The sequence below is a fragment of the Notothenia coriiceps genome, unplaced genomic scaffold, assembly GCF_000735185.1.
Source record: "Notothenia coriiceps isolate Sejong01 unplaced genomic scaffold, NC01 NC01_scaffold00024211, whole genome shotgun sequence".
Lineage (NCBI taxonomy): Eukaryota > Metazoa > Chordata > Actinopteri > Perciformes > Nototheniidae > Notothenia > Notothenia coriiceps.
Window position 1 is genome coordinate 1 of NW_011356912.1, and position 8,266 is coordinate 8,266.

The 8,266-nt window shown below is 40.6% G+C and overlaps 1 long non-coding RNA gene across 1 annotated transcript; it reads right to left on the reverse strand.

Moving 5' to 3' along the window:
• LOC104954914 (uncharacterized) lies at window positions 1-2,182 on the reverse strand. The gene is made up of 3 exons (XR_799402.1): window positions 2,093-2,182; window positions 438-515; window positions 1-55 (listed from the first exon to the last, which is right to left on the reverse strand). It is a non-coding gene; the product is annotated as an uncharacterized lncRNA (long non-coding RNA).
• Between the last annotated feature and the right edge of the window lie 6,084 nt (window positions 2,183-8,266).

Genomic DNA, 8,266 nt, shown 5'->3' on the forward strand with positions numbered 1-8,266 from the left:
CTGGGTCATTGAGGGGCAGGGTGGCATCCAACAGAATGGCTCTAGATGTGGGGAACTGGAACAGGAGGGACAGTTAGAAACCACTATCCTCTGCTGCAAAAACAATAACTGTAATAGTGAAATAAAATAAATAATACCCTGGATCTGACTTTAGATTTGCATCATGACGGAGGGTTTAAAATAATCCTCTTTCTCACTTCTCTCTCATCTTAAACTCATCTTTGACAACTCAAAATGTAAGCCTTCTTTATTGTCCCCTTTTGTCCCCTTTAAAGGATGCTTTAAACATCCGTCTTCAATCTCCTCTCCACCTTTATCTGACTGGAGGGTTTACACCTGCGTCTTTCGGCGTCAAGTCTCCATAAAGGAGATTAAAAGGTGAGCTCATTGAAATTCCCTGAGTATAACTATTTAAAATCCACGAGAGAGAAATATACCTTCTCCAGTTGTTCCACACAGATGGTGTGGGCCACGATCTTACACGCTGCACACTTCCTGCGACTCACAGACTTTTGCTAGAAACACAAAGAAACACAGTTTAGAAATACAAAAAACAACCACACACATACAATCACTTTACTCAAAGTACTATTCAGTTTGTTTAATGATCATAAGCAGCTGGTAAATGGTTTTTTTGAAAGGGAAAAATGAGGCAGTAATGATATATGTGACCACCAGGGGGCAGTCCTGTGCTGCAGAAAGAGACACGCTGTGGGCTGGAAGCTGGTACTGAAATTAGAATGATGGCATGATGCTTTAGGACTTGTGGGGTATCGTATTTATGTGTGATGTGATGGGCTGTGATACGAGCCGACATGAGTACAATTATACCATGATGTGACCGTGGTGATGACACCAGAGGTCCTTCAGCGGGAAATACATCTCTGTACACCACTGTGCAGAAGGTGTTAAAGCAAAGACCAGAGTGGGTTCTCTAAATGAGTCACATTGCCATCTTAAGGTATAAATGTTTAACAGATGTGAGGGGTGTGACAGTGAGCGATGAGGGGAAATCAAGCACAGACTGGAACAAGCACAAGCTTTTTAACGGCAGAACACCCATACATAATGTCTCACTATTATTCAGCCATTTCTTCAGTATATTATGGAATGGTTTTCAGCAGAGAAGTGTAAGGAATGTGCGATGGAATAGCTGTGTATATTTCATTGTTTTAATAGTGTCTCAATGGTGACCTCAATTGAGGAAAAGTGGATTTTACACTATGAATATAGTAAGGTAATATATAATAAGAATGAATATACTTAATATATAAATTACAACACATTTTCTTTCCTTTTATGACTGCACAGCTGGATTGAACTTTATTGAGTCTTGCAACATAATCTTGCACTACTTTATTCTACTCTGTTTCTTCTTTTTATTGTTTTAAATTAGTTTTATTGTTATCTTAAATATATATAGTCATGTTGAATTGTTGGAGGAGCCTGGGACCTAAGATTTTCATTGACATTACTACACTGTAGCTACTGTATATGTGACTATAAAGCAACCTTTGAATGTTGAATCTTTGATGTGTCGCACATATTTAGATAGTAATTTCTCATATTCTTACTTCCTTGTATAATTATATTTCTTGTAAATATGTATTTATATTTATACATTTCATAATAGTTAATTAAATAGTTCTATATATGCTTGATTTGTACACTGTTATTGTGTTTATGTACTGCATTTGTTTGAAACAGCAGCATATTCATTTTAAAAACAGCAAGGACCCTCAACAAGAAGGTGAATGAACCCTGGACATAACATCAACTCTGTGTGAACACCAGTCATAGCAGCTGGGAAAAGGTCAAAGGTCAGAGCCCATGAGTCAGAGGCTGAACGGAGATAGAGAGGAGGAGGATATTCACATGTGACACCAGAGATCATCTGTGATCGGCTAAAGGGCGAAACACCAAATTAAATATGACAGCTATTCCATCAAACGGTGGCCTATGAGAGACTATAAGTGGGCCGTGATGAGGCCTCTGACACGTCTACACCCTGTCGGATCAACTGAATACAATATATTGATAAGGAACTTGTAGAAATATTGTTGAGGGCACAGAGGATAGAGGAGATACTTACCAGTGCTCTGGCTATACAGTGTTGTTCCCCCACATAACAGTAGTCTCCAGATGCATTGGTCTCATACCAGATATGATCTCCATACTGAGCCGCCTCCTACGGGGGGGGGCACAGAGACACACAGGAGAACACATAATGATAATCACTTTATTATTTGTTTCACTGATGGTTCACTTTAGCATCGATAGGTCACTGATGAAGCATACAAAGATGTTAGAAGATGATTGTGCAATCATTGGCGCTACAGTCCACTACTGTGTTCATATAGGTATTTAAATATAGATGTTAATAATATGCCTGCTCAGTTGACTTATTCAGCCGTTTCTTCAATGAGGACAGACTGTCTCACCGGCGAAACCTACATTTCAGAGACACATTTGTTTCCCTGACAGCAAAAACAGCCCCGAGGGAGGGGTAAGGTGTGTGATGTCACAGCGGATGAGCTGCTGCTGTAGGCATTAGGTGAATGTCAAGGTGTGTGTGTGTGTGTGTGTGTGTGTGTGTGTGTGTGTGTGTGTGTGTGTGTGTGTGTGTGTGTGTGTGTGTGTGTGTGTGTGTGTGTGTGTGTGTGTGTGATACTCCTGTGAGTATCACACACACACACACACACACACACACACACACACACACACACACACACACACACACACACACACACACACACACACACACACACACACACACANCCCCGGGCGCTGTACAATAGCTGCCCACTGCTCCTAGTACTAGACTCCTGGTACAAGGATGGGTTAAAAGCAGAGAACACATGTCACTGTGTGCTCTGTGTGCTCTGTGTGCTCTGCATGTGTGACGATTAAAGAGGGGTTCATCCCTCCACATATATATTATACGTTATAACTTATTAAGCTCTTTTTTGTATTTGTAGTTGAGTTTACTAAAGCTGTTTTGGAGAGATGTGGCCGTTGTGAATCCCACATTTTATCCCACATCTTCTGGCTTTCTTTTTCTTTGTAAATGTAGTAACTAAATTGTGCATGTGTTGTAGTGTGTCAGCAAGAACGCCATGGTCTAAGGCGAGGAGAAACAAGAGGATCTCCCTGTGTTTTCAAATGAGCCTTAACACCTGAGGCATGAGATAAAGAAGGCTAAAGTTACACTCCTGGTGAACATTCTTTGTAAGTTAATAACTAGGAGAGCTCACATTACATGAATAGGTTATTGTCAATTCCAAACGCTTGTTATTTCTTAACATTCATTTTGTGAATGAATAAAGATTTCATTCTTTGAAAACACGCAAAAACAGGAAGTAAAAAGTATGACCAAAAGGAAAACATGAACCAGATAAACCAAAATATTAGGATCTTGGCACCAACTGACTTTTGACGAAGCTTTGAGGAAGCAGCACTGCATCAGGAATTCGTTGATCTCATTGGACAGGATGGTTAAAGCATGGGAATAATTGAGGATGCAAATGTATATTTTATAATGGAAACACTTAATTTGGACAGTCCTACAAATGAGAGATGACCATTTGTGACAATGTTTGTACATACCTACTTGTTCTACTCACTGAACATCTGCTGTATAATTGAGCATAGGATGGATGAGTAGTTCAGGTTCGACTAAAATGTGCTAAGTGTTAGTAGATATGTTCATGAATGGTCACATGTCCTCTATAGATAATCCAACTCTTTGTAGGACTATCTAAGTAAAGTTTATCATTTGTATTATTGAAACAATTGACGATGCCATTTAGGGAACATTTTTTAAACAGAAAAGCCTGTTTGTCCCTTCAGCATTTCTAAAGGAGGATTGGAACAAAAGATCTGGACTATCATCAATTATCATGGAAACCATCTTCTGTTGTAAGGATCTCAAAGCATCATCAGAAGACGGAAGGGGAAAGTTGATGATATGTCTTTTACCAAATAGATTCTTAGATACCACATATCATTTTTAGCACTATCCATATCTGCAGACATGATGGATTTCTTCTTCGGTGGCCGTCAGAAGAAACCAAAGCATGGCGCTGCTCTTCAGACCAGCAAAGCCAGGAGGCGCTCTAGTGCGGGTCTGCCTTCCGCGGCGTTGGTTCAGTCCAGGCGCTCCTCGGTGGGCTTACCTCTAGTGTGTGCTGAGCAGCGCCGGCGCCCCAGTGTGGGCTCCTTGGTGGCTACTGGACAAAGGCGCCACTCCATCATAGAGGTAGGTTTAACAAGTGAAGCAGAGGGAGGGTCTGGAAGAGGAACTGAGAGAGCAGATGGAGTCATCACAAGAGGAAGGCGGGGGTTGCAGTACAAACCTCACCATGCTCGTGGTGGTGTACAGCGTGGGATGGCACTGCGATATCGACGTCCTTCTAGAATCAAATCTATTGAATCTCATTTATTCGGATCCTCTTTGTTACTTGCAAGTGTAGTCCAGATGGGTAGAGAAGTGAAGGAAGATGAAGAGGAGGACACCTCTTCCTGTTCGGAGTCTGATGGAGAGGAAGGGAGTGAGGGACGGGACATGAGCTTGAGGAGTACACATTGGTACTTAACCCAGGCAGACATTATGGAGAACATTAAGCCCCGCCCCTTGCTCCGCCCCCCTCGCTGCCTGAGACGAAACTCCTCCCACCCTCTTCCAGACTCAGGTTATGGGGTTTACGGACGGTATAATCGACGTGGGTCAAGTCAAGTTCAGTGGACAGAGAAGATGAAACAGATCCAGACTTCCACGACCAGCCCCAGCCTGGGTCAGCTAGCCTCTGCGGGGCGGAGCTCCGAGGGGGGGGCTGCTCCAATAAACAGGGCCCGCTATGGCTCCACTCTCCAGAAAAGCTCCTCTTCACTACTAGAGGGGGCCGAGGGAACCATATACTATGACCCTTATCTGGAAACATGGGAGAACTTCCTGACGTATGTAACACACACACACACACACACACACGCACACACACACACACACACACACACACACACACACACACACACACACACACACACACACACACAGTTTTTTGTTAGTTTTTAGTCGGCTGCTTTTAACGTGACGCACGACACAAGTGACAAGTAACTGACATGGCGCAAACACGTACCTCGTAATTCTTTCTCACTAAAATCTGCTAAATCTGCTAAAATCTGCTAAATTTGCTAAAAAGATTGAAATAGAAGAAGCAGGGGCAGGGCATTATTACGCAGAATCTGTGTAATATGTAGAATTAGCAATGCCTTGATAGCCTACTTCAATGAATGTAAATTCCACATTGTTGGTAAAATAATATTTTACATCTTAATAGTGTGTGTGTGTGCTTGCGCTTTTGTGCGTACTCTATAGTGCCCGTAATAGTGTGCACTGGAGTCCGTTGTTATGCACTGTGTGTGTGTGGTTTTGCTCGGTGTATGTCAACGTCACCAAAGACCAGCTCGCAATAAGATATGTATGTAAACTCCATCTTCTCTTTAGTGATCTCACATAATGTCATCTCATTCAATTTTCTCATCGCAAGAATTGTTATTCCATGGCGTGCGCAATGCAGTTGAGCAGGTTTTATTTTCCGGTACATCATCTGTCTAAAAGAAGCTGCTTTTCCTTCCTCTGTTATTTTCACATTGCCTTTTTATCTCATATTCATACTTGGGTTTGACATCATTTCCCTCTTCCTTTTAGGCTCTTTGCTGCTTTAGATATGCCATTTAGATTTAGTCCGTAAGTTTGAGCCAACACCTGTTGTTTAGTCGAATCAATGCGAAAGCGTATCCAGACAATTTGCTATTACGGTAAATATGCGGAACTATGAAAAATGTCTATAAAAATCCAAACAAACAAAAATAACCCTCCACTTCCTGTTGAACTTCACCATACACATATCTTTTTTAAAAGCAGTACGGTGCTTTGTTGAGTTTTCCTCTTCTCTCTACAGCCCACACACATGCTGCTTTGCTTATTGATTTGTTTGTGTGGAAATAAATGGTTGTTTGTCTGTATGTGAGTCAGTCCTGTGCAGAGAATGGATGGATAAAAAGTAGGTGACTTTTCTTTTGGAAAGTCTGTTGCGCAGTACTGACAAAGGAGAGATGACACCTCTGGCTCGGTCCTTGTGCATCTGCCAGGTGTTATATGTACGGCTGTATTACTTAACATGCCTAGTATTATATATATTTTACTCACCTCATTTCATGCTTCTATTTTGAGGGCCAAACTAGAAGTTTTTATTTTCTGGCTCTTAATTATTTTCTGGCTCTTATTTATTTTTGTTAGTTACAGCTCCCAGGAAATAAAGCCATTGAAATATAATCAGATTTACCATTAAGAGTCACATGATGAAATATAAGAAATTGAAATGTTGATTGTGCTTCGAGTTAGCTGCTAGCTGGATTTATTTTGTAGAATTATTTTTTCACAGTAGTTTTTTAATTGGTTATCCAGAATTTTTTATTTCATTTATTTTATATATTTATTGGTATTGCGTACCTAATTTCTGGTATCCTGATTTACGTTATACACACTGCTGTAAGATGTAAATCTACCTTGGAATCAACCTCTGCCAACAATTAGTTAAGGTCATATTAAGTCCAAACAGTGTGAGTGGCACTACTTCATATATATATAAAAAACTGCAAGATAAATTAACCAGATATATTGGCATCTCTGCAGTATGGAACGCAGATCTAAAAAATGATACGCAGACTATTGATTGGAAGAGAATATGGAATAATATCTCCTTAACATCGCGTAACCACAATCACCAATTGATACACCATAAAATGATACACAGTTATGACCTGTCAACCAGAAAATGCTGTCAATTAAGGATGATTCCAAGCCCCATATGCCTTCTCTGTAACCAAAAGACTATTGGCACATATGTACACATGGTTTCTGAATGTACTGCAGTAAGAACGTTCTGGAAACAGGTTATTGACATTGTATCTGAGATGATTGGAGTTCACATACCCTGTCTCCCAAATATTGTATTGTTGAATGATGATTCTTCTCTTGACCTACAGAAACATGAGAAAAGGGTGCTTTTCGCTGGTCTAACAGCAGCCAAAGAAAATTATTGCAATACAATGGAAACCCCCACATACTTTATTTCTTAAGCAATGGATATCATCTTTCCATGACCTACTAATCTCAGAGCTGTCAATCGCTTCTGCTAGTAAGGCTAAGGGGGAAACATTAGAGGCTTTTCAAAGAGCTGCTGATCGGGTAATATCATTCATGTAAATGATGATTGTACATATACGCACACCTTGGTGCAAATGTAGATTATTAGGAGTTAATCGCAATTCAGCTGAAACAGATGAAATGTTATGTGGAGAAAAAAAAGGTATGAATGTATTTTATGTTATGCTATAAATTGTTATGCTATAATATAAATAATATATATAATATATAGCTGAACTCAGACGATTGCTAAAAAACATCAGGTAGGATTTTCTAAATACGGGTAACAGTTTTCTAACTTTCCCCAAACTATATAATTTTACTATGATTCACTACCGACCTTTATAATGACTTAGTTTGTAATGATATGTCTGTCTATTTTCGTATAGTTTGTGTGAATCGTTTCTACTTTGTCTCCACTTGACGACAAAGGACGGCGTACAAGAGAAGTCCATAACATCCTAAATGTAGAAAAAAACGACCCTGGTTGAAAGAATAACAACACAAAAAAAAAAAAAAATTTCTAATGTTGTAATATATCTGTTATATCTGTTAATGCGGGGAGTTTTTCTTTTTTCTGTTCCTGTTTTTTTTATATCGGCTTAGGGAAAGGGTACGTGCGAGAGAAGGGTGGGTAGAANCCATCCTTGTACCAGGAGTCTAGTACTAGGAGCAGTGGGCAGCTATTGTACAGCGCCCGGGGAGCAATGGGAGTGGGGGGGGAAGGGGGTGTCCGGTGCCTTGCTCAAGGTCACCACGGCAGGGCAGGAGGTGAACTGGGACCTCTCCAAGTAGCAGTCCACACTCCATATATAGGTCTGTTCGGGGACTTGAACCGGCGACCCTACGGCTCACAGTCCAAGCCCCTACTGACTGAGCCACTGCCGGATATTATGTGCACTTGAGTAATATTTAGAATATTCTAGCACCCCGGTCACCACGTCCATCTGAGAGGGTATTATGTGTAACTCAGTTAAGCTAACTTGTAAGAGGTCAAATGTCTAGTAAATATTTTGAGACAGTACTGGTTGAATGATCACCCCCCAAAACAATCGGTTG